The 26,165-nt window shown below is 39.0% G+C and overlaps 1 pseudogene; it reads left to right on the forward strand.

The window, feature by feature from the left end:
• The first annotated feature begins 1,908 nt into the window (after positions 1 to 1,908).
• Positions 1,909 to 26,165, forward strand: LOC105738446 (annotated as a pseudogene).

Here is a 26,165-nt window from a genome sequence, read left to right on the forward strand (position 1 = left end):
GCTGTACCTTTTTCTTTGTCATTTCGATCATGGCAGTGGAGTTTTAGGATTAGCTTTCATTTGAACTGACCAGGAACTTGGTACAGGTGATCATGAGCGTATCAGCCTGAGTCTTTCTGTAGCCTGGTCCCAGTGAGTAAATAAGGCAGTACCATAACCACACAAATACAGTGTTTCACAAACATCATGACCCGCATATAAAATAAAAGTATACTTCATATTATAACCCAGTAGGCAGATAGATAGACACATACACATGATGTATAAGTGAAAAAAGTATAAAGTAATACTTAATTTTGGATTTCTGTTAAAAAGCGAAAACATAATAAAGTTAATTTAAATATAAGCATTTGTTAACAGAAACATTCTTAAAATACAAAACTAAAGGAATAAGTGATAACGAAATCCTGGCTGTAACCCTGCAAATTGGTTTTATGACCCACTCATAGGGTATGAGCCTCAGTTTCACATATGCTGATCTTGAATAGATTAAAGAAGTGCTTCCTTGTTACTTTGGTGGGTGAAGCCTCTCCTTTATAGTCAGAGACTGCCATCTTGTTTGAGTGCCCTTTTACTTCTGCTGTATTCAAGTGCAAATATGCTGCATCCCCCTTGACTAAGCTCTTCGTCTGGGGAGAGATGCCCTGAGAGATGATGATGGTGATGTCTAAGACCCTCCAGAGTTTGCCCCAATTTCTCCCAGGACCTGCAGGGCTTGAGGCTGAGTCAGGTCACTAACAACATTTTCCAGAACAATCAGGGAATCAAAGATGTGTGCTGTGTTATCCTGGGCTGTGATAATGAGGCAGGAGAACATCACAAAGCCAACAAGGAGCTGGCACTCCGAGGGGAATTTATCCAAGACGTAGAGCTAGCTAAAAATTGAGTGGGGTCCACCTGGTTTAGAAAGTAGGTTATGTTGAGCAGCCAGTGCGGGAAGTTGTGGTCCGCCTGCCACTTGGCTTAGATAAGCTCTCACCAGTACAAATGTGATGCCATTGACATCCAGGGTATGAAGGAAAGTCCATATATTTATAAGATTCTCCTGAAGATATTCTTATTTCATCGAGGACATCAAGGCTCACAGCTTCTTATTGGTCAGCCTCATTCCAATAATCTCAAAGGAGCTATTTTTTCAATGAGGCAAGTACTTCCAAATGTAAGAAGTGAGTGGGGAAAAAAGTCTAATCTGCAGAAACTCAAAGATCTTGTTCACTAGGATGACACTGTCTAGAGGAGCTTCCATGATGTTCACATTAAGTGTAAATCTTTGCTATCCTGAATTCCGCCTTTTCCCTGAAAGCTCTCCTCTAGTGTGTCAGCTCACCTGCACTTGGGTCTATATGCCCTCACAAACTCTGGATCTTAGGACTTCTTCATGTTTGTGAAGAAAGTGTTTTGTAGACTGAGATCACCTTTTGTCATCCTTGGTTCTATCTCAGAGCTGCCTACTCTTCAGAGATATATTCGTACTCTAATCTAAATGCTCCTGTCTTAATTTTGTTTATACTTTATCAGGAGCTGAGAACCTGGAGGGAGAATTTTTGGTTTGTTCTACCATTGGCTTCTGCAGCTTCTCTGTGAAACAAGGCAGCTACATGGAACTGTTGGTATTTTTAGTTCTAGAAGTTATCTCCATAACTTTAAACAACATGTTTAGACATACCTCTGCATTATTTCAAATGATAATTTGCATTATATTTGAACCATCACTATCTTGTTCAGTTTAATTTTTTCTTAGTTTTTCCTCTTCATTCAGTCTGTCTCAAACCAAAAGACTAGCTGTAAATGCAAACCAAAGTACACTTAGGGTATTTACTTGACAAGTTCAGAAATACTACTCTTCATATGCCTTGGGAAACTGCTTTAATTTCCATGCATACCTCTGGCAGTATCCCACAAGAAGCCATGAACACTCAGAAGCATCTTGGAGACTGTAAGTGGAACTAGCAGATGCACCTCCAAGGCCCACACCTTGCCCCTAACAGCCCATTCCTGTCCTATAATTTCAATTTGAGATGTAGCTTTGCTTTTTTTTCTTATTATTTTACTTTAAGTTCTGAGATACATGTGCAGAATGTGCAGGTTTGTTACATACATATACATGTGCCATGGTGGTTTTCTGTACCTGTCAACCCATCATCTAGGTTTTAAGTCCCACATGCATTAGGTATTTGTCCTAATGCTCTCCCTCCCCTTGGCCCCCATCCCTGACAGGCCCCGATATGCGATGTTCCCCTCCCCATGTCCATGTGTTCTCATTGTTCAACTCCCTCTTATAAGTAAGAACGTATGGTGTTTGGTTTTCTGTCCCTGTGTTAGTTTGCTGAATGTAATGGTTTCCAGATTCAACCATGTTTCTGCAAAGGACATGAACTCATTCATTTCTTTTTTTATGGCTGCATAGTATTCCATGGTGTATATGTGCCACATTTTTTTTTAATCCAGTCTATATTGATGGGCATTTGGGTTGGTTCCAAGTCTTTACTATTATTAATAGTGCTGCAATAAACATATGTGTGCATGTGTCTTTATAGTAGAATGATTTATATTCCTTTGGGTATATAGCTAGTAATGGGATTGCTGAGTCAAATGGTATTTCTGGTTCTAGATCCTTGAGAAATCTCCACACTGTCATCCACCATGGTTGAACTAATTTACACTCCCACCAACAGTGTAAAAGCATTCCTATTTCTCCACAGCCTCACCAGCATCTGTTGTTTCTTGACTCTTTAATGATCAACATTCTAACTGGCATGAGATGTTTTGTGGCTTTGATTTGCATTTCTCTAATGACCAGTGATGGGCTTTTTTTCATATGTTTGTTGTCTACATAAATATCTTCTTTTGAGAAGTGTCTGTTCATATCCTTTGCTCAGTTTTTGATGGGGTTTGTTTTTTTCTTATAAAATTGTTTAAGTTTTTTTGTAGATTCTGGATGTTAGACCTTTGTCAGATGGATAGATTACAAAAATTTTCTCCCATTCTTTAGGTTGCCTGTTCACTCTGATGATAGTACCTTTTGCTGTGCAGAAGCTCTTTAGTTTAATTAGATGCCGTTTGTCAATTTTGGCTTTTGTTGCAATTGCTTTTGGTGTTTTAGTCATGAACTCTTTGCCCATGCCTATGTCTGAATGGTATTGGCTAGGTTTTCTTCTAGGGTGTTTATGGTTTAGGGTTTTACGTTTAAGGCTTTAATCAATATCGAGTTAATTTTTGTATAAGGTGTAAGGAAGGGATCCAGTTTCAGCTTTCTGCATATGGCTAGCCAGTTTTTCCAGCACCATGTATTAAATGGGGAATCCTTTCCTCATTGCTTGTTTTTGTCAGGTTTGTCAAAGATCAGATGGTTGTAGATGTGTGGTGTTATTTCTGAGGTCTCCGTTCTGTTCCATTGGTCTATATATCTGTTTTGGTACCAGTACCATGCTCTTTTGGTTACAAAAATCAAAGTAGTATAAATCAAGTAGTATAGTTTGAATTCAGGTAGTGTGATGCCTCCAGCTTTGTTCTTTTTGCTTGGGATTGTCTTGGCTATACAGGCTCTTTTTTGGTTCCATATGAAATTTAACGTAGTTTTTTCTAGTGCTCTGAAGAAAGTCAATGGTAGCTTGATGGGAATAGCACTGAATCTATAAATTACTTCGGGCAGTATGGCCATTTTTACAATATTGATTCTTCCTATCCATGAGCATGGAATGTTTTTCCATTTGCTTGTGTCCTCTCTTATTTTCTTGAGCAGTGGTTTATAGTTCTCCTTGAAGGGATCCTTCATGTCACTTGTAAGTTGTATTCCTAGGTGTTTTATTCTCTTTGTAGTACTTGTGAATGAGAGTTCACTCATGATTGGGCTCTCTGCTTGTCTATTATTGGTGTATAGGAATGCTTGTTATTTTTGCACAATGATTCTGTATCCTGAGACTTTGCTGAAGTTGCTTGTCAGCTTAAGGAGTTTTGGGGCTGATATGATGGGGTTTTCTAAATATTCAATCATGTCATTGGCAAACAGAGACAATTTGACTTCCTCTCTTCTTATTTGAATACCCTTTATTTCTTTCTCTTGCCTGATTGCCCTGGCCAGAACTTCTAACACTATGTTGAATAGGAGTGGTGAGAGAAGGCATCCTTGTCTCATGCCAGTTTACAAAAGGAATGCTTCCAGGTTTTGCCCATTCAGTATGATATTGGCTGTGGGTTTGTCATAAATAGCTCTTATTATTTTTGATATGTGTTCCATCAATACCTGGTTTATTGAGAGTTTTTAGCATGAAGGGATGTTGAATTTTATCAAAGGCCTTTTCTGCATCTATTGAGACAATTGGGTGGTTTTTGTCTTTGGTTCTGTTTATGTGATGGATTATGTTTATTGATTTGCATGTGTTGAACCAGCCTTGCATCCCAGGGAAGAAGCCAACTTGATCATGGTGGATAAGCTTTTTGATGTGCTGCTGGATTTAGTTTGCCAGTATTCTACTGAGGATTTTCACATTGATGTTCATCAGGGATATTGGCCTGAAATTTTCTTTTTTGTTGTTGTATCTCTGCCAGGTTTTGGTATCAGGATAATGCTGGACTCATAAATGAGTTAGGGAGGAGTTCCTCTTTTTCTGTTGTTTGGAATAGTTTCAGAAGGAATGGTGCCAGCTCCTCTTTGTACCTTTGGTAGAATTCAGCTGTGAATCCATCTGGTCCTGGACTTTTTTTGGTTGGTGGGCTATTAATTACTGCCCCAATTTCAGAACTTGTTATTGGTCTGTTCAGGGATTTGACTTCTTCCTGGTTTAGTCTTGGGAGGGTGTATGTGTCCAGGAATTTATCCCTTTCTTCTAGATTCTCTAGGTTATTTACGTAGAGGTGTTTATAGTATTCTCTGATGGTAGTTTGTATTTCCATGGGATTAGTGGTGATATCCCTTTACCATTTTTTATTGTGTCTATTTGATTCTTCTCTCTTTTTTTTATTAGTCTAGCTAGATGTCTATTTTGTTAATCTTTTCAAAAAAACCAGCTCCAGGATTCATTGATTTTTTGAAGGGTTTTTGTGTCTCTATAGAGATACAGCTTTGATTTAACTTGAGTTACTTGAGCAAGAGACTAACTGGAAGAAGAGACTAACTGGCCTTATATTGTAAAGGCCGCTTTTGGCTTGTAGATTGGGATCTAGTCTGAAATCTGTAAAGTATGATGTAATAATCGTGCCATCAATCATTGGTAATATTGCTCAAGTCCCTGGCCAATGCAATGCCATCACTTTTCCATGCTTACCTCTCCAGTATTCTTCTTTCTCACACCCAGGATAACATGCTTCCTCGCCAGAATATACACACGTTCACAACAGCCCCACTTTGTACAGTTCTACTCTCTGTAGGCAAAGTGATGGGAGGGAAGTGAGATCTGAGTTTTCTTTGTGACTGTTTCTTTGTGTTCCCTTGCCTCTTTCAAGAATCTCTTTCCTGAGGAAAGATGAATCCATTCACCCATTTAACAAATAAGTACTCAGCACTTTTTACTTTCCAAGAACTCTGATGATAAACCAGATAGATAAGATACCTGCCTTCAAGGGATTTACATGTTGCTGAGAAGACAAGCAATTAACAAGTGTTAACAGTAAGTTATGATAAGTGCTGTAGCAGAGGAAAATACAGTCACAAATAGGAGGGTCAAAGATACAGTCCAGATGTGAGACAAGGCATTCTCAAAGGAGTGCCCTTTTTTCTGGACCCTGAAGCATGATTCAGAGTGTTCTACAGAGAGCAGATTGGTCTAAGCCAGGAAATGGAGCACTAGAAATCTCAGGAGTGAGAGAGAGCCTGCACAAGGTTTTCAAGTGACTGACAGCAACCAGGCAGGCTGGTAGGAAAGTGACCTGAAGACATAGGTGAGAGCCAAATGATCCCTGGCTTTCAATAAGACAAGTTGAAGAGACTGAAATGTCTTTATGGGTAATAAGAATGGAAATTCATTAAAATCTATTAGGCCGGGAAGTGACACAAACATTTTATGTTTTGGAAAGATTGTTTTAGCTTCACGCTGGACACTGGCTTGGTCAAGACTTAGTGGTTGATTTTATTAAAGGTGAGGGAAAGGAAAGGGAGCAAGAATGAACCAATATTTTGATGTGCACAACTGGGCTGATGGTAATGACATCTCATATAGTGAACTCTGGGACAGCACATATCTGAAAGAAAGGTAGTGACTTAAATTGAGAGCACGTGGAGTTTACGATGGCTACAAGGCATCTACATTGAGACATCAGGAGGTATTCAGATAAAGGATTTAGCAAATTGCCAGATAGTAAATATTTTAGGTTTTAGGGACCAGGCAGTCTCTGTTGGTGGTCTCTGTTGCAACTACTCAACTCTGCCATTGTAGTGTTGAAAGCAGCCACAGCCAACATATAGACAAATAAGAATAGCTCTGTTGCAATAAAGCTTTATTTACAAAGCAAGTGGATTGCCTGATTAGTGCTATATGGACCCCTGAGCTAGGAAAATGGACCTGAGAGAATGGAGATGGAGGGTCAAGAACTATCAATATAGTCAGTGATCTTCGTTTGAAGAGATACATCTTTTGATAATTCTGTAGACTTCCAAATTTTTCTGAAGATCCCTTTCAGATAATTAAAAGTTAAAATTAAGGTTTCCAAGAAAATACATCTTGGTGTGAACCAAAAAAACTGTGCCCAGAGACAGTCGTATAATTTTAGTTATTAATTTTTATTTTTAGTGATTTTAAATGTCATGCTGCCAAAATAATACCATAAGTCCCAAGTCAGGAGGGAGGATGATGTTGCTAGATAGAATATGTGCCAAGCAGAGAGAAGCAGGAGAGCCTTATTACATGGGGCAGGATGTCACACAAGTGAAAAGAAAGGTCTGGGGTAAAAAGGCAGAGCTCACTCCTAGTGATGCTAATCTCCTCAGGCCCACGAAAGTATTGTCTTTGGCAAAGCTGATTTGCCTTGTCAAGTCAATAAAGTTATGAACAATTAAATTGCCTTCCTCAGCTTGGGAAAGGACTGAGTGTACATGCCTGGGGATAAGTTGATCTTTTAAAAGGCATTTTTTCCAACTCTTTCTTTCTGCCTTCAAATAAATCACTATATTCTTGACTCTGAAATCATCCTTCTTATCTGAAAATGCTCTGCCTTGAACCAAAATGTTCAAACAACATCTCAGAATGTAAACCTGTATTCCAGAGGAGAAACATTGCCTCTGGTAATTGGGACAGCGTGTTTCACTCAGGATGCCTCTACTTGGGAATTGCCAAAGCCTCGCTATTCATAAGGCCTTAAGTAGCTCCCCACCCCCACCACTCCCTTCTTTTTTTCTTGGATGCTCAAGGAACTTAGCAGGTGGTGCCTAATTTATCCTTCGAGGATTGCTGGGAGTTAAGCCAGCATGGGTCTATCTGCCTCCTCCTCTTCCTGTTGAGTACACTAAAGCATAGGTTGGTCAAGCAATGTTTGGGTTTTTACCTAGCAAGTTAGCCATAGGACTTGGGAAAGAACTCAGGAAGCATCTCCTCTAATGTTTGTTCCAGGAGAGTAGTGATTTTCACATCGTGAAGCCCCACGTTGAGCACAGGGATCTTGGAAATACATAGGGACCCAGGGGATGCCAAATGGAAGATTCTGGCTTATCATTCCCCCAAAAGTCCCATACGCTTCAACCAGAAGTAGCACCACTTTTTTTTTCTTCCTAAAATTAAGAATTCTATACCTTGAAAAAGAAAAGGCTAAGTGCTTCTTTTGAAAATTACGTTTTGTTTAGAAATCTGTGTTTACGTCTCTCCAAGTCTCTTGTTGATTCCTGTTATAGCCTGGTTCCTATTCTCAGTGCCCACTGATATTTATGAAAACATTTATTAGTACCTACCATATTGTACACTGTACTTCCCTGTGATTATGATGGTGAACTTCTCCAGTAAAAGCACCATGTTTTCCTCATCTGTGTGAGCTCCCAATCAGGTGGCAGTCAATACCTACTGGCTGAATTGTTAATGAATGCCTAGCTGGATGAACTGATGAATTAGAAAGTTTCTGCTTGGATTTTTATATGAAGCCAGCCATAACAGCAACTCATTTAAATTTATATAACCTTCTTTATATAACTTAGACCCATGAGACTGTGAGCTTTGTGGATCATTCCTCACTCATCTGTGTATTTTCAGTGCCTAGAAAAGAGGCTGGCTCATAGTAAGTATTCAATAAATACATGATTGAATAATCAAGGAAATGACTTTATAGTTAAGGTGATTCTTCTAGCTGAATCACTCCCAGGAAACGTATTGAGGATCTGTTGTATTCCAGGCAGTAATCTTAGTGTGGGGTTACAGGTACTGGTAAAATCTGGTCCTGGCATTGGAGGAATTTTTCTCTCCAGGGGAAGCAATCTTTTGGGATTAGAAAGACAATTGTATCTTCCAATCCATGGGGGGATAGGAAGACAGCAGAATCACACCACCTGAAAAAAAAGCAGGAGCCAAGCTCCAGACTTGCGGCAATACTCACTTAGGGATGGGGGTGGGAATGTAGCAGTGAAAAGGAGGCCGAGCACATGCATCTCCATTATGCTCCTAAGCACTCCTCCACCATGACATCTTTAGATTAGCCACTTTTGCTTATCTCTGCACATAGGCCAAGCTAACTATGGGAGGAATTTAGTTTATAGTTTAACCTTAAAGCAAGGATAATAATAATCCATCCCCAAAACTAACCACCAAGAAGATAAGGAGGGTATAGACAAAATTAACAGTGTTACGTTAAAAATGTATAGGAGGATTTTAACCTGACCAAAGACAGTTTATCCTTGCTGCCTCCCAGATGTCTGTGGTCATCAAGTAACTTTTTAACCTCATCTCCTTTCCTCTTTTCCCTTCCCCTAACCTAACAGCCGCCCCGAATTCCTATTAGCTTAATACAGTTCTTTAGGACACTAGTCCACCATCTTCTCAGTTGCTGGCTCTCCCAAATAAAGTCACTTTCCTTGCCCACACACGTTGTCTTTCAACTGATTGGCTGTGCTGTGGCAGATGGTATGAGCTTTGGACTCAACGGCAGGAGGAGAAGGGTTACATACCCATAGGCATCTCAGAACTGTGCAAAGCTTCATTAACCCATATATCTCGCTCTCTCCCTGCCAAGTACTTTTGTTGTATACTAATAATCCACTACTATTAAAGACAGTGTGTATTTTTCCTTGGGTCTCTTGGTGCCTAACATAGTTTGGGGTCTGGCTGGTGGCCTATGCCTGAATACACCAGCTGCTTTTGTCTGCCTCAACTTTCCTCTCTTCCTACAAGGGGAGGACATTTCCACATGGACTGTCTTCCTACATATTGTGAACTGAATGTGCTCCTCCGAAACCTATATGGTGAAGCCCTAACCCCCAATGTGATGGTATTAGGAGGCTGGGTTTTTGGGATGAAATAAGGTTTATGTGAGGTCATGAGGGTAGAGCTCCCACAATAAGATTACTGCCCTTATAACAACTGAAAGAGACACCAGAGCTTCCTCTCGCCATTATATGAGTAAACAGTGGGAAGGCCATTATTTGCAAGCCAGGAAAAGGACCCTCAGCAGACGTTGGTGAGTGTTCAACACCCTGATCTTGGTCTTTCCAGCCTCCAGTACTGTGAGAAATAAATATCTTTTGTTTAAGCCACCCAGTGCATGGTATTTTGTTGTAGCAGCTTGTGACATAGTAAGAAATATATATTTCATCTCTGCCCCTGGATTGTGACATAGAGTTCCTAAAACTCCTGTAATTTCCTTAGTGGTAGGGATAAGAAGAACATCTTTGTTATTTATAATACACCTTTTTCAACCATACCTGAGTTTATGCTAATGAGGTGACTCATGGTGGGCCCCTAAATAGCTTCATGGATCCTTCTCTGTAGCACTCACATCATATCTCTCTGGATCTTGCTGGGTCATTTGGAAGCTCCTGAAAGAGCTCATCAGTACCTTCTCCTTCCAGGCCAGTCATGCCTTTCTCATGTTCTCTCCAGCCATCTTCATCTTTGAAGTTCTCCCTAGTATCCGAAGTCTATCACAGATGCTGGTTCCTTGCAGAAGCCTGTCTAGTTTCTCACAAACAAATGACATTGTAACTGTAATAGGATCATTTCCCAAGGCACATATAGCAAGTCAATAAGTTAAGACGCTGGGTTTCAGCAGAAAAAGCATTTTAGTCATAGGGTCACTGAATGAGTAGATGGGATGAAACTGTAAATCCATTTCCCCAAGTGGTTTGGTGCTAGGGTTATTAAGGGTTTTGAAGTGGGGCAAAGTGTGGATTGTTGATCATTTCAAGAGTGCAGGGTGAAGTCATGGGACAGGGAGATGAAAAAACTGTATACTTACGCTAATCCCATTTCTTTGTGGGGGTCTTCAAACTGGTTGCTGAAATTCAGGGTCTGAAAAACATGTGATCCTTAAATGCCTTATGATTCGAACACCAGAGATCCTGTCTTATGACCCTCATGTCAGAAATTCTATCTACAGGAACAATGGGGATGCAAATGGTCAGTGTGTAGTGCTATCTGACTTTTAGCAACAAGGAAGTGGGCTAAAGTGCAGCATGATTAATGCTTAATTACAACTTTATTTCTGTCCAGAACCCAGTATGCAATTCTTGTCAGCCTGTCAGGATGGCTTCAATATCTGTGGCTCCTTGAACCTGTATTACTTTTTTTTTTTTTTTGTGGGGGACAGAGTCTCATTCTGTTGCCCAGGCTGGAGTGCAGTGGCGCGATCTCGGCTCACTGCAAGCTCTGCCTCCTGGGTTCACTCCATTTTCCTGCCTCAGCCTCCCGAGTAGATGGGACTACAGGCGCCTGCCACCACGCCTGGTTAATTTTTTGTATTTTTAGTAGAGATGGGGTTTCACCGTGTTAGCCAGGATGGTCTCGATCTCCTGACCTCGTGATCTGCCCATCTCGGCCTCCCAAAGTGCTGGTATTATAGGCGTGAGCCACCGTGCCCAGCCGAACCTGTATTACTTACTTTTTTGTTCTTATGAAGCACCTTTCCCGTTCTGTCTGTTATGAGCAGTAATTCTTGATCAGTTCTTGCTTTTTAAATTACAAGCATTTTGGAGATAGGGCAAGGAGTTTCCTTTTTTTTTTTTTAATCCTCCACAGCATCTATCTCACTGCCTACCTAGTGAATGACAGATATTTGATTAGTATTTGTGCCACTTTCCATTATATCTAGGATGACATACAGGTTTCCCTGACTGCACCATCTGCAGTAGACTGCTAGTGGGTGTTTTGGGTTCTGGATTGAGAGGAAGTATTTGGGCTCAACAGGAAAACCATCCTAATCAATTGGCAGTATCTGCCACTGGTAAGGAGTAAACAGCAGGGGAAGGGGTTCTCATATCCCATTTATTTGCCAATCTTGTTCTACCTTTCTTCATTACTTTGTTTTCACTTATTTAATTTATTTATTCATTTATTTTTTTCACACCTTGATTCTGTTCATTTCTTGCCCATGGACCTTTTATTTTCATCAGATGCATAGAGTACTTTTTTTCCCATTAAGTCATAGAATTTGTTTCCTTTAAATTACAATTCAAATCTCCCCTATCCTAGAAAGCTATTTCATAGCAAATCCTAAGTACCAGTACAATGTCTCATTCTAAAATATCCTTAATAGTCAAGGAGAACATTTTTCTCTTTTCTCCATAGAATATAAAATGAAAAAATGGTAAAGTGTGAAGAGGGATTGTTGGAGATGGGGGTGATTGCAAAGTGGCTTGCATTCTGAATACATTGAGTCTGGAAAAGAGCCAACCTTTTAAGTGGTTTATTACCATTAACTGAAAGCTAAGGAGACAGAACTTAAACCTTAAGGTGACTCAGTCACTTGAAATAAACCATAAATGAAGACATAGCGTCTCTGAAATTACATTCTAACCAGGGCTCACTTTGCTCAAGACAGGGAAATGGGAACAAGGTTGGTATCTGCTAATCAAGCCAGTGAGAAATGGCTCAAGTAAATAGTCTATCAGTTGGTGAGTCGGCAATCCACACCTGTACTCATTGACATAGAAATTAAAAATCAGAAGAGAAATTATATATCATTTATTCAGATACTCTTATTTTAAGATGAAAACTTAAACCCATGTAGTTGGTTTATAGATTTCCCAAGGTTATTCCATTCTGAATTATAGCAGAGCAGGCACTAGAACCCAGTTCTTTTCATTGCTTGTTGAGCTCTTTTTCCATATGTGTATTGTGCTTGAGACTGTATTAGACCTGCCTTGACCTTGTTGTTTGACCCCAAAGATTGACTAATTGTGAGGATTCCATGTTAGGTAGTGCAGGAGGACAAGCTCTAACTGGCCCATGAGTAAGCATGGTGGGGTGGGGGTGGGGCATCAGGAGAAAGAAGAGAGTAAAAGAGAACCAATAGGATATATATATATGGTACATAATATATATAAAATACCGAGCTAGCTCATGCAACTTTAGAGGGTAGCGAGTCCAATTTGCATGGTGGTTTGGCAGGCTGGGGACCCAGGGAGAGCCAGTGTTCCAGCTCAGAAGCCATCAGGGAGGAAGAGACAATATTGCAGATGAAATCCAAAGGCTGTCTGTTGGAGAATTCTCTTAATCAGTGGAAGGTCAGTCTTTTTGCTCTGTTGAAGTCTTCAACTAATTGGATTGGGCCTACTCACTTTATAGAAGGAAAACTGCTTTGTTCTACCAATTAAAATGCTACTCTCATCCAAAACACCCTTCCAGAAACACCCAGAATAATGTTTGATCAACTACCCAGGCATCCTGTGGCCCAGTCAAGAAGACACATAAAATCAACCATCACAACATCCTTCACCTTATGTACAAAAAACAGGATGTATCTTGATTATCTTTCAAACTGTAACATACAGATAGTACCTTAAACATCCTCAATTTGGGCACAACACACAGATAATATCTTGACTCTGCTTTCCACTTAGAAATGACGAGAAATAAAAGCCATTCATTTGCATCCGGTTTTCAAAAGCATATATAGTAAAAAAGTAAGACATAACTGAATTTGTCTTCATTAGTTGATATTGTTGCTTAAATTAATTATTAGGAACCAAGCCACTCGAGGGCAGGAACCATGTCTTCTTATCACATATACACTGTGCATACAGAGTAAACAGTGACTTAATCTGGCTTGAACAGTAGTTTCTTTGCCAAGAGAGATCTTATACCTGAGATTTTTGAAGTCATTGTCTCCCTAACTTGTTTCACTTGCTGAAAAATTATCCTTAGGGTTTTAAATTTTCATAGTTGATTTTACTGCAAAGGTGAGTTATTTGGTTGTTGAATGTTGACAGAAACATCTGTTCAGCTGTTTCTGGAACTTGGGCCAATGAAGAAGAAGAAAAAAGGCAGCCTTCAGCTTTATGCCGTAAGCAACATTTAAGATTATTTTTGCATGTGAATAACTCCAATAGGAAATAAATTTGAAATTTGAAGGTTTCCATGCACCTGTTTTTTGTTTTTTTTTTTTGCAGAGGAAGAAACAGGGTCATTTTGAAATTTTTAAAATGCATATCCAGAGCAATTTCTAGTGGCCAAAATTTACTTTCCATATGCAGAGCCTGGATTTAAGGAACTGTTTCCATGATTCCACGTTTGGGAAATACATAATAGCTCTATTTAATAGGTAGTGTGTGGATTTTTGTATATCTCGTTATAAATTTGTTTGAGGTTGATGATACTATATCATAGGAGGGAAGGAGTTAAGTTTTGGTGTTGGGGTTTTTCTTGGGATTACTTTTACTTCCTTTCAAACCTACGTTCTTTATTGCTATACTCAAGAAAAGTTAAGCTTCGCTTTTCCCTATTGTTTCTTGGGTCTCTGGAGCCTATTGCACTTAGTATTCTCCATCCCCTATTGTTACATATAATAAATACCTTGTCTGCCTTTAACATTAGATTCTAAGTTGCTGCTGCCGCTTCTTTTTTTTAGGTCAGAGATCTTTTTTTTTTTTGGAGACGGGGTCTCGTTCTGTCACCCAGGCTGGAGTGCAGTGGCGCGATCTCGGCTCACTGCAAACTCCACCTTCATGCCATTCTCCTGCCTCAGCCTCCCGAGTAGCTGGGACTACAGGCACCCGCCACCGCACCCAGCTAATTTTTTGTATTTTTAGTACAGACGGGGTTTCACTGTGGTCTCGATCTCCTGACCTCGTGATCTGCCCGCCTCAGCCTTCCAAAGTGCTGGGATTACAGGTGTGAGACACCGTGTCCAGCCGAGATCTTAACTTTTTAAAAAAGTGCCTGACTCTGGGTCTGGCATATGTTCAGCATTCATTAAGTGTTGGATAACTGAACGATAGAAGACAGGTGTTTGTTCAAGCTTTTAGCAGGAGCCCTGACATAGAACTCCAGACCTCTTGTCTGATCTTCTGCCTCTAAGCTGATAGTAGCTCAGTCATTGCAACATGATGTAACTGTGTATCAAAGGTTTTTTTTTAAACAACCTGTTTGCCGAGACCAGCTCAGTTGTGGAGAGGAATTAAAGGAATTAATTCCAGTGGCACTAGAGGAATTAAAGACACACACACAGAGAAATATAGAGTGTAGAGTGGGAAATCAGGGGACTCACAGGCTTCAGAGCTGAGAGCCCCAAACAGAGATTTACCCACCTATTTGTTGACAGCAAGCCAGTGATAAGCATTGTATGTAGAGATTACAGATGAACTAAAATGGGAAACAAAGGGATGAGTCTGGCTAGTTATTTGCAGCAGTAACATGTCCTTAAGGCACAGATGGCTCATGCTATTGTTTGTGGTTTAGGAACGCCTTTAAGCTGTTTTCCGCCCTGGGTGGGCCAGGTGTTCCTTGCCCTCATTCTGGTAAACCCATAACCTCCCAGCGTGGGCGTCATAGCCATCATGAACATGTCACAGTGCTGCAGAGATTTTGTTTATGGCCGGTTTTGGGGCCAGCAGATTTGGGGGCCTGTTCCCAACACCTGTTCACTCCTGCCCTCATTTTATAAACATAAAATATTCCCATAACCCTTACTCTGATTCCTTTAAGAACCTTCCTGGCTTGAGTATAAGACTTTCTTACACTTGACTTTTTTAGCTTACATTATGAAAATAATAAAGCCCTTTGAATTTTATAAATGCATATTATAATATTAAATATGCTTGAAAAACTATCACCTCCCACTTCTGCTACTCCAAAATGCTGATATGTCCCCAAAGTGATGGTACTTTTTGCCTGTGAATCACTCATGTCACCTTTTTGCTCATCCATGAGAATGCTGCTTTTAACATCATCAGGAATAGTGACTACATAAGAAGCTTGCCTTTTGAGTTTGTTGCCGTGTTTAATCATTCTAAGTCAGGAAGTTCTGGCTTAAATTCCTATGGCTGCATCTCTATTTAGTTCTGAGAAAAATAGATCAATGTCCCTTGTCCTAATCTTTGATGTAGAGAAAGTAAGTTAATGAGGTTGCTGCTTGGGCTTCTTTTTATTTTTCTAGATTAAAAGACACCCAACCACTTAAACTTTTCTTCTATGGGACTAATTTAAAGTCTCTGTAATTAATTTCAGTTGATATTCTATATGTTATTTTAGACTTTCTCAATTTCTCTGCCCTATTCTTTATGCACTTCCCTGAAAGACCTGACTAAGGCCATCTTAGCTTTCTTTTAAAAGGAGAAAAGTAAAACCTTAGTAATGAAATAACTGCCCAGTGATTCAAAATGATTAGTAAAATAGGATAGAGTCACAGAACTCAGAGCATACTCAGTGGAGAGAATACTTAGAATCAAGAAATGAGTTTGAGTCCGTTGTCTCCCTGTTGTGTCACTCCTCTGTCTTCTGTTAAGTGGGAATAACAACATATTCTGTCCCTTTCCTGGAGACATCAGGTTCATAAAAGGCCATTAAAAATAATAGTAAATTATAAAGCTCTATACAGAAGTATCATCAGAACCTAAGGCAAACAGTAAAATACCTTCAGAATGTCAAGAGAAAATTAACCCCTAGAAGTGCGATAAAGGAGAGCTTAAGTTTAGCAATGAGATTAGTGATTTGTTGCTGTAAATCAGTGGTGGAGATAGTGTGTGAGAAAATCAAGGCCAATCAAGAGGATCAGGTGAAAGAATAAGGAAAAGTGTATTAATAAATTACTCAATCTCCACTGCGTGATGGGTAAATTACTGTAAGATTTTTCATGAAAATAAATATATGAAAAAGGCATGTAGTAACATTTTTCTCTTTCTTTTGTGAAAAAGTGTACCCCCTCCTCAGAAAGATTATTTGTCCAAGGCAGCATGGCGATCAGAGGCAGAGCCTGGACAAGGACCATTTCCTCATGTTCTCAGTTCTATTATATGACTGGAGGTGTAACACAATGAAGTGTAAACTAATACTTTAGAGTGAAATAGCTGAAGCTGACTAATGAGAAGCTGAAATAGTACTTGTATGATAGAAAGACAATATTAATATAAGTATATAGTATTGGTGAAATGCAGTAAAAGAAACCTCAAAGAGAAAAAAATGTAGTGTTTACCTGCTCACTTCTTGCTAGTCTGCACTGCACCTGAAGGGGAAAAGAAGTAAATGCTAATATCATGGGGGGACCAGGAAGAAAATTCCTTATCACCATTTCTTCCCCCAGACCTAATTTATACACCCAAGCTATCTTGGGCTTAAACAAAGTTAACAGAAAAAAGTCTTTCTTTGTACAGAAATGCTTTGAAAGCATGGTTTACACATTAAAGATTTGAAATTGGGTTATCATGTATCAGTCCCTTAGAAACAAATCAGTGTCCAGTAGATTTTTGGATCTGCAAAGTCAAGGGCTTCCTGTAAACTATAGCATCATCAGTCAGATTCTAATACCCTTAAAGGCCAGACTGTTGGCTAGCCCTCCCTCTGTGACACATGTCATGTCTCTTTAATTACCATGTTATAATTACTTTTCTGTCAGCTGTACCTTTGCTGAAATTATGAAGTTTTATATTTAACCCTATTGTTCTCATTCTGGTAATTCCAACAGGTTAAATGAGCGGCCCAAATGATATAGTTAGTGACAGTGTGGTGCTTAGAGATGAACCCAGGTCTCCTGAGTTCAAGTTTTCTCTTTTTTTCATATACATATATGTGTGTGTGTATGTGTGTGTGTGTGCATGTGTATGTGTGTGTGCATATAATATATATACATTTATATGTTTTTCTATGTTTTTCCTTTCATGTTTTTAAAAACTCCTTCATAGTAGGAACTGTGCTTCTGTCATCCATGACTTAATTTCCTCTTCTTTGAACTGTGGATAACATTGTTATGTTTACCTCACAGTGATGTCATGAGAATAAAATGAGACAACAAATTTAAACAGTAACACCTTACTTAGTATGCAGTAGATGCTGAATTGAAGTTAATTCCCATTCATTCCTTTACTCTAGGTAACCTACAGATATTTGTTCAATGAACTTTGTTTGATTGCTTTTCTGCACTCCACTAGAAGCCAGTGGTTCTCAACCTTGACTGTAATTGGAACCACTTGGAAAGTTTTAAAAGCTACTCATGCTTGGATGGGTCTCAACCCCAGAGGTTCTGATTTAATGGCTCTGGGGAAAAGAACAGCTGGACAAAGTATCTAAAAATGTCTTCAGGTAATTTAAATGTGCAGCTAAAGATTGAGAACCATCCCTGAAATTATTGTAAGTGATGGAGTTTTTCCTCAGCTTTGTAATCCCAGAGTCAATCTCAGCATTTCATTGTAGGCACTAAATTTTGGATTGCTTAGAAGGACTTCAATGGCTGTGGACTCACTCCCTTTTTACTCTATTTGTTCATTCATTCATTAACTCATTCAAGTAATGAAATAATGGCTTGTTATAGATTGATTTTCCCTCAGATTTAATATAAGCTATACCATATATTTACCAAGTCATTTTTTCTTTCATCACAACACATCATTTCTTTCTTTGTAATGTGTGTTTTTGTCTTTCTGTTTTCAGTCTCAGGCTTCCAGTAAAGTTGGAGATTAAGTCTCAATTAAAATTAATAAGCTCGTGCATTTATTCATGGATGCAACAAACATTTATTGAGTCTCTACTATATGCTGGCCACTGTGCTGGGCAAAAGAAATACAAAGATGAAAAAGATAAAAGGTGTTTTCAAGGAGTAGCAAGTCTGTTGAGATGATCATATAAATAAATAATTATGATTATCACTTGATAAGGGTTTTGGGAGGAGTATAGCCCTTTTAATTGTCCAGTACCAGCTATTTCTTTTTTCCTTTATCTCTTTGATTTAGTTTTACTCTCTATATTATTTAGTATAAAGGTAAAATTTCACTTTGAATCTGGATGGAGTCTTTTATGGAAGTAGTTGGAGAGAAACATCCAAACTGATAAATAAATAAAATAAATAAGAAGGCATTCTCATATGCCTGACATTCTGTAGATGAAATCCTAAAAACTGTCTTTGTTTCTATCAGAGGAGTATTTTTGCCATGGCATTTTGATAGTATTGATTATTTATAGGAAAGATTTATGTCTGTTCTCAGTCCTTTTCCATTAGCACATAAAGTGTATTTTAAATTATGCAGAGTTTCAGAATGCACTTTCCTAATTATAAGGGAAATATTCTTGGCAATTTGGGGAGATTAAACTTCTTTCCTTATCTTCTGTCTGAATTATACCCACCCATCCACCTGCTACCCTGGAGGGTCCCATGAGATGCATTTATTTCAAACGATAAGGCTGGGATATGGGTTTCATTTGGCTAGCGAAAATAAAATATTATACCCTGACACAGAGGAGGAATGATAGAAAACACGTTATTCTAATATTTTCTACTCCTATTTATTCAATGGGTATTTGGCCATTATGACTCATTGTAAACTAGAAACCAAGTTACAGGTTCTTAGTATATGGTGTTAGTCGATCATTTTACAAAGCTACCTGAGAATAGGATCAAAAAGGAAAAAATAACTTGAATGGATCACAAAGATCCAGATAATCAGTTGTGGTTAGATAAATGCATCTCAGAGGAGAGCTGAGCATGAAGGTCTTGGAACCATGTGTATCTGTGCCTACATAAGAGTTATGGTGGAGAGATAAAGGTGATGCTGAAAGATAAAGAAGGTGAACCTCTTCTGCATCATTTTTAGTTTGTCTAGGGCAGGGTTTCTCAACCTCTGTGTAAATGAAATTTCAGGCTGGATAATCCTTTATTGCGGAGACTATTCTATGCATTGCAGGATGCAGAGCAGCATCTCTAGCCTCTACTAACTAGATGGTAATAGCACCTCCAGGTGTGACAACCAAAAATGTTTCTAGACATTGGCCAAATCTGCTTCTTGGCAAAATTGCCTGGTGGAGAAACCACTAGCCTAGGGCAAGCTAAGAAATATTAAAGCCAACCAATTTAAAAAATTAAAATCTGTAACGTAGTCCCAAGTGACATTCTGTTGGATAGTAAAGTCAGAGACCCTGTATATATTATTCACTTATTGCTAAGTAAGCAAATTAAGACCGAATTGTGAATGAAAACAGTTAACAAACGGCTTGGGTATGGAAAGATTAGAGCTTGAATATTGTTTATGCAGGAACTATCATTTTTCTAAGGACTCAGAGGGATAGGAGTACAGATTTTAAAGGCAAATATTCTGGGTTTGATTTTGTTTGTCTGTGTATATACATATATACATACACACACACACCCCTATAATATTTATTTGGTACCTGGCACTTCAGGTCCTTGGGATGCATTTGTAAGCAAAACAATCACTTCTTTGCTGAGTCACTTTGGACAAGTCATTAGTTTCTGGGACTCTCAGTTTTCTCACCTATGAAATCATCATCATCATCATCATCATCATCATCATCATCCTCTGCCTACTCCGTTATCAATCAAGGATCAAAAGATGCCACATAGGAGAGTGATGGCAGCAAGATGACAGAATAGGAAGCCTCAGAATCTGTTCCTCACAAAAACACTGACAACAAATGTATAAAGTCCAAAACCTTTATGAGAACCCCAGAAGCCAGTTAGAAAGTCTCAGTACACAAGGAAAGCTCCAAGCCAAGAACGGTTGCATTAAAATGGGTAAGAAAAGCTGTTTAATTTCAACCACATCAGTCCCTCCCCAAAGCTGACATAGCTTGTGCTCTGAAGGAAAAGCCCAACTCTCAACTTATGTTTGAGGAGGGTAAGAAAAGAGTGGAATGTACATATCATGTTCTGGCTCTTTGGTGGGCTGCCCAAAGGACTGATTTCTGTCTTGCCTGACTCAGAACTCTGCCATGGGAAATGGGCATAGTCTGGATGTGGGGGCTGCTGAGAATAAGAGTGCTCAGTGGCTTGTGACAGTGCCAGAGAACTTATAATATCTCAGATAGAAGCTGGCACCACTCACCATAATCCAGAGAAAGCACTCAGCTGCGGCTTCTTCCTTAGGAGGGAAAGAGAAGTGTGGAACATGAGTGCTGTATTCTGGCTTTGGGGGAGGCTGCCTGAGGAACTGCTTTCTGTCTCATCTGGAGAACTAATGGAACAAGCCTGTCCTGGATGCCTGGGATTGCAAACAAAAAAAGAGAACTCAGTGGCTTCTTGCAGATCCAGAGAACCTGTAGTACTTCAGACAGACACTAGAGAGAAAAAAAAGACTGCAGGCTCCCAAAAAACAAAAAACGAAACACAGTAAACCTCTTTAATTGGGAAATTACATGCACAAGCATCAAGAAACTTTAACCTCATTAAAGTTTTTGGAGGCCCTCTGAATTTCCAGTTTGCTGATTGATGAAGGCCTTTTCCTGTATAAAGCCATTCTACAAATACAGAATGACATGGTTTGGCTGCGCACCCTCCCGAATCTCATCTTGAATTGTAGTTCCCATAATCCCCACCTGTCATGGGAGGGATCTGGTGGGAGGTAATTGAATCATGGGGGCAGTTACCTCCATTCTGTTCTCATGATAGTGAGTTGAGTTCTCATGACACCTGATAATTTTATAAGGGGCTTTTTTCCACCTTCACTCTGCATTTCTCTTTGCTGCCACCATGTGAAGAAGGTTGTGGTTTCTTCCCCTTCCACCATGATTTTAAATTTCCTGAGGCTTCCCCAGCCATGCTGAACTGTGAGTCAGTTAAACCTCTTTCCTTTATAAATTAACTAGTCTTGGATATGTCTTTAGCTGGAGCATGAGAATGAGCAAATAGACCGGGAGAGTTGGCTGTTTTTGTCAAATGCAAAAATTAACAAAAAATGACAAGGCACACAAACTGAGAAACATGACTCAATGAGAGTCAATGAGAGTCAATATAAACCTCCGGAAGCTAACAATAATGACATAAAGATTTATAAATTACCTAACAAAAAATTTGAAATATTTATCTTAAAGAAGCTCAGTATGCTGCAAGACAGCACAGAGAGACAACTAAACAAAATCAGGAAAATGATGCATGAACAAAGTAGATATAAACAAAGAGAAACTATAAAAAAGAACCCAAATAGAAATTATGAAGCTAAAAAAATACTATAACTGAATTCAGAAATTCACTAGAAGGGATCAACAGCAGGTTTGATCAAGCAGAAGAAAGAATTAGCAAACTTGAAAATGGGCCATTTGAAATTAGAAATAAAAAGAGAAAATAAAAATGAGGAAATTCTAAAGGACTAAATGAAAAAAAGTGAAGAAACCTAAAGGAGATAATTAAGCAGACTAACACACACATTATGGGAATTGAAGAAGAAGAGAATGAAGTAGAGACCTTGTTTGAAGAAATAATGGAAGAAAACTTAAATCAAAAGAAGTAAATGAACATCCAAATTCAAGAAGATCAAAGGAATTCAATTAGGATAAATCCCCAAAGGCCCATACTGAGACATATCATAAACTGCCAAAAGTTATAAACAACAAGAAAATATTGAGAGCAGCAAGAAAATATTTGCTCATCATGTACAAGGAAGACTCCGTAAGATTATCATTGGATCTCTCAGCAGAATCATTACAGGTCAGAACAGAGTGGGATGATAAATTCAAGGTGCTGCTGGATTCGGTTTGCAAGTAAATTGCTGAGAATTTTTGCATCAGTGTTCATCAAGGATATTGGCCTGAAGTTTTTTTTTTTTCATGCTTTTGTCTCTGCATTGTTTTGGTATCAGGATGATGCTGATCTCATAGAATGAGTTGGGGAGGAGTATCTCCTCCTTAGTTTTTTGGAATAATTTCAATAGGATTAGCACAAGCTCTTCTTGTACTAATGTCTGGTAGAATTCAGCTCTGAATCCACCTGGTCCAGGGCTTTTCTTGGTTGCTAGGTTCTTTATTACTGATTCTGTTTCAGAAGTTGATAGTGGCCTATTCAGGATTTCAATCTCTTTCTGATTCAATCTTGGGAGATTGTGTGATTGTAGGAATTTATACATTTCTTCTAGATTTTCTAATTGCATGCAAAGAGTTGTTCATAGTAGTCTCTGAGGACCTTTTGTATTTCTGTCAGATCAGTTGCAATACTGCTTTTGTCATTTCTGATTGTGCTTATTTGGTTCTTCTTTTTTTTTTCTTTGTTAATGTAGCCAGAGGTCTATCAATTTTGCTTCTTTCAAAGAACCAACTCTTGATTTCATTGATCTTTTGTATGGATTTTTGCATCTCAATTTCATTCAGTTCTTCTCTAATTCTAGTTGTTTTTTCTAGTTTCTATAGGTGTGAAGTTAAACTGTTAATTTGAGATCTTATTTCTTGATGAAGGAATTTAGCACCATAAACTTTCCTCTTAACACTAGCTGTATCTCAGAGATTTTGGCAAGTTGTGTCCCTATTTTCAGAATTTTAAAATTTCTTCCCTAACTTTGATGTTAACCCAAGAGTAATTGAGGGGTAAGTTGTTTAATTTCCTTGTAGTTGTGTAATTTTGAGAGATCTTGGTATTGATTTCTATTTGTATTGCACTGTGGTCCAAAAATGTGCTTGGAATAATTTTGACACCTTTTACATTCAACAGAGTACTGGAAGTCCTAGCCACAGCCGTAAGGCAAGTTAAATAAATAAAAGGCATCTAAATAGATGAAGAAGTCAAACTATCTCTCTTCAAGGATGAAACGATTCTATACTTAGGAAATCCTAATCACTCTTCCAGAAGGCTTCTAAAACTAATAAATGACTTTAGTAAAGTTTCAGGATACAAAATCAGTGTACAAAAATTAATAGCATTTCTATACACAAACAAGATTCAGGCTGAGAGTGTAATCAAGAACACAATCCCACTTACAACAGCCACAAGGAAAATGAAATACCTAGGGGTAAACTAACCAAGCAGATCTTTACAAGGAGAACTACAAAACATTGTTGAAAGATTTCAGAGATGACACAGATAAATGGAAATACATTACATACTGATGGATTGAAAGAATTAATATTGTAAAAATGGCCATACTGCCCAAAGCAATTTACAGATTCAATGCTATTCCTATCAAACTACCAATGTCATTCTTCACAGAATTAGAAAAAACAATTCTAAAATTCATGTAAAACTGAAAAAAAAAAAAAAAGACCAAATGGCCAAAGCAATCCTAAGCCAAAAGAACAAAGTTGGTGGAATCATACTACCCAACTTCAAGCCATATGAGAAGGCTACAGTAATCAAAACAGCATGGTACTTGTACAAAGATAGATACATGGACCATTGGAACAGAATAGAAAACTCAGAAATAAAGCCACACACCTACAATCATCTGATCTTTTACGAGGCTGACAAAAGCAAGCAATGGGGAAAGCACTTCCTATTCAATAAATGTTGCTGGGATAACTGGCTAGCCATATGAAGAAGATTGAAGCTGGATCCCTACCCTTCACTATATTAAAAAATTAATTCAAAATAGATCAGGATTTAAATGTAAGACCTCAAACTATAAAAATCCTAGAGGACAACCAAGGAATTGTTCTTCTCCACATCAGCCTTGAGAAATAATTTTTGGCTAAGTCCCCAAAAGCAATTGCAACAAAAATAGACAAGTGGGACCTAATTATACTAAAGAATTTCTGCTCAGCAAAAGAAACTATCAACGGAGTAAGCAGATAACCACAAAATGGGAGAAGATATTCACAAACTGTAGATCTGACAAAGGCCTAATATACAGCATCTATAAGGAACTTAACAAGATTAAAACAACCCCATTAAAAATGGCAAAGGACATGAACGCTTCTCAAAAGAAGACATACAAGCGGCAGCCAACAAACATGAAAAAGTGCTCAGCATCACTAATCATCACAGAGATGCAAATCAAAACCACAAGGAGATATCATCTCACACCAGTCAGAATGGCTATTATTAAAAAGTCAAGAAAAACAACAGGTGCTGGAAAGGCTGTGGAGAAAAGGGAACACTTACACACTGTTGGTAGGAATGTAAAGTAGTTAAATAACTGTGGAAAGCAGTCTTAAGATTTCTCAAAGAACTTAAAACAGAGCTACCATTCATCCCAGTAATCCCATTACTGGGTATATACTCAAAGCAAAATAAATTACTCTGCCAAAGGACACATGAATGCTCTTATGTTCATTGCTGTGCTATTCACAATAGCAAATACATGGAATCTACCAAGGTGCCTGTCAATGGTAGATTAAATAAAGAAAATGTGGTACATATACAGCATGGAATACTACACAGTCATAAAAAAGAACGAAATCACGTGAGGCATGCTGGCTCACGCCTGTAGTTCTAGCACTTTGGGAGGCCAAGGTGGGCGGATTACGAGGTCAGGAGTTCAAGGCCAGCCTGACCAACATGGTGAAACCCTGTCTCTACTAAAAATACAAAAATTAGCTGGGCGCAGCGGTTCACATCTGTAATCCTAGCACCTTGGGAGTCCAAGGTGGGTGGATTACAAGGTCAGAAGTTTGAGACCAGCCTGACCAACATGGTAAAACTCCAGTTCTACTAAAAATGCAAAAATTAGCCTGGCGTGGTGGTGTGCGCCTGTAATCCTAGCTACTCAGGAGGCTGAGGCAGGAGAATCGCCTGAACCCAGGAGGCAGAGGTTGCGGTGAGCTGAGATCACATCACTGCACTCCAGCCTGGGTGACAGAGCGAGACTCCATCTCAAAAAAAAAAAAAAAAAAAAAAAAAAAAAGAACGAAATCATGCCCTTTGTACAAACATGGATACAGCTGGAGGCTATAATTCTAAGTAAAGTAACACAGAAACAGAAAACCAAATACCACAAATACCACGTTTTCACTTACAATTGAGCTAATCATTGAGCACACATAAACATGATATAGAAATAATAGACAAAGCAGGCTACTAGAGGGAGGAGGGAGAAAGGGTCGTGTGTTAAAAAAAAAAACAAAACAAAACACCTATTGGGTACTATGCTCACTATCTCGGTGATGGGAATCAGACCCCTAATCTCAGCATCATGCAAAATTTCCATGTAACAAACCTGCCAATGTACCCCCGTGTCTAAAATAAAAGTTGAAATTCAAAAAAACACACATCAAGAATCCAGAAAAACAAAGTAAATGCCCATGACTGAATGACATCACTGGAGAATCCTATTAGACTTTTAAAGAACTACCACCAGCTTTGCAGATGCCTCTGCCGTCGGGTGCCCTGTACTATCAGCCATCGTCAACCCCACCGTGTTCTTCGACATTGCCATTGATGGTGGGCCCTTGGGCCGCGTCTCCTTCCAGCTGTTTGTGGACAAGTTTCCAAAGACGGCAGGAAACTTTCATGCTCTGAGCACTGGAGAGAAAGGATTTGGTTGTAAGGGTTCCTGCTTTCACGGAATTATTCCAGGGTTTATGTGTCAGGGTGGTGACTTCACACGTCATAATGGCACTGGTAGCAAGTCAATCTATGGGGAGAAATTTGATGATGAGAACTTCATCCTAAAGCATACAGGTCCTGGCATGTTGTCCATGGCAAATGCTGAACCCAACACAAACGGTTCCCAGTTTTTCATCTGCACTGCCAAGGCTGAGTGGTTGGATGGCAAGTATGTGGTCTTTGCAAGGTGAAAGAAGGCATGAATATTGTGGAGGCCATGGAGCACTTTGGTCCAGGAATGGCAAGACCAGCAAGAAGATCAGCATTGCTGACTGTGGACAACTCTAATAAGTTTGACTTGTGTTTTATCTTAACCACCAGACCATTCCTTCTGTAGCTCAGGAGAGCACCCC

Source organism: Nomascus leucogenys, chromosome 1a, assembly GCF_006542625.1.
Source record: "Nomascus leucogenys isolate Asia chromosome 1a, Asia_NLE_v1, whole genome shotgun sequence".
Lineage (NCBI taxonomy): Eukaryota > Metazoa > Chordata > Mammalia > Primates > Hylobatidae > Nomascus > Nomascus leucogenys.